Source organism: Halyomorpha halys, unplaced genomic scaffold (assembly GCF_000696795.3).
Source record: "Halyomorpha halys isolate HHAL.00 unplaced genomic scaffold, Hhal_1.1 Scaffold88.1, whole genome shotgun sequence".
Classification (NCBI taxonomy): Eukaryota; Metazoa; Arthropoda; class Insecta; order Hemiptera; family Pentatomidae; genus Halyomorpha; species Halyomorpha halys.
Window position 1 is genome coordinate 539,627 of NW_027114863.1, and position 1,566 is coordinate 541,192.

General features: G+C 31.6%; 2 protein-coding genes across 4 annotated transcripts in view; one reads left to right on the top strand and one right to left on the bottom strand.

The window, feature by feature from the left end:
* The window catches only part of LOC106677135 (uncharacterized), a 167,332-nt gene that overhangs the window by 97,027 nt on the left and 68,739 nt on the right, over positions 1-1,566 (bottom strand). The window lies entirely within an intron of this gene.
* Positions 1-1,566, top strand: part of LOC106677136 (uncharacterized protein PF3D7_1120000) — a 24,159-nt gene that overhangs the window by 12,616 nt on the left and 9,977 nt on the right. The gene's annotated exons all lie outside the window — the stretch shown is intronic.

The window sequence follows — 1,566 nt, forward strand, 5'->3', positions numbered from 1 at the left end:
TAAATAAATAAAAAATAAAAAAAAGACACCCCTAACTATATACAATGTTATAATTAAAAGGAAAAAATAATGCTTCTTAATTAAAGAGAAAATTAAAATTAATTACAAAAAATGACGATATTTGTAGACTAAACAAACCAAACTCTTGCCCTCAAATGATAAAAAGAAACAAGTTAATTTGAAAAAAGGACGAGAGAAGAGAAAAATAAATAAATAAACAATAATAAGTAAAATAGAGGTAGTGTGAATAATGAATTAATAAATATAGAATTTATAACAGAATGTATTGCAGCAGCCTGGGCTTCAGTCTTCAGGTTGAAGTTGGGTTTCCCAGGTTGTAGGTCACTGCTCCTTTAACTGTCGGTAACTGCGAGTGGAACAACTTCATGAACCATTTTTTGATGTAATCCTCTATTGACTCCATTTGTAATTCGTGATGCAATAGGCAATTTCTTATGAACCAAGGAGCATTAACTGCGATTCCTAGGACTTTGTTTTGAAAATATTGTAATTATTTCCTTTTCGTAAAGGATGCCGCTCCCCAGATTTCACAGCCGTACATCAGCAGTGATCTGAGAATTGTTTTAAATATAAGAACAGTTGTTAGTTTGGAATTTCTGTTTAGGATAGGATATAGCATTGCTAACCTTGCATTAATTTTAGTTAGTGTACGTTGATATGGTGGTTCTAGGTAAGGCGGCGATCGAGGTTTATTCCCAGGTATCTTACAGTTAAATTGCAGGATTTCATTTCACATTTTTACCTTTGAGGATTAGTTCCGGTGGGTCTGATGGACGTTGAAGAGTAAACACTTTTGAACATTTTTCAATGTTCAAGCTAATCATCCACTTAGTGAAATATTGTTCTAATCATTAAGGTGACTTTTCGAAGTGTTTCTAGCGGTTATTATGTCATGATGTTGAGAGAACACAGCTGTATCGTCAACGAACATAGTTATGGGGGTGTGTGAGGACTGGACGATGTCGTGAAGGTAGAAGTTGAAGAAAATGTTTTTCATAACTGATTCCAGTAATTTTCCAAAAATGGGTAATAAACTGATAGGTCTATAGCTGCTAATTTGTTTAGTGTTCTTATCAGGCTTATGAATTACTATGAGTTCGACCTTTTTCTACTTATCCCGAAAATAACCAGCACGAAGGCAACTGTTAAAGATTGATGTGATGAAAATTACAGCTTTCCTGGGTAACATTTTGATTGCTATGCCTGGAATCAAATCATGTCCTTGAATTTTCTTTACCTTCAGCTTAAAACATCTTAAGGAATCGATATAAAATCAATCGATGTCTGATAGCTATTTCCATTTACTGCACATTAATATATTTTTAAGAAACTCTTGTCACACCAGATGCGAATTAAGAGATTTAAGATGACTTAATTGCTCCAAGGGTTAATTTATTTTTAATTTCATATCAAATCCTTAAATTCGTTTAACCATTGGTTTCAAAGTAATAGTTAACCGAGTTTTATTTTAGAATTTTTTATTAAGAAAACTTTATATATTTTTTTTTTTTTTTTTTATTGATAGATTTATTTATTGATAAATAT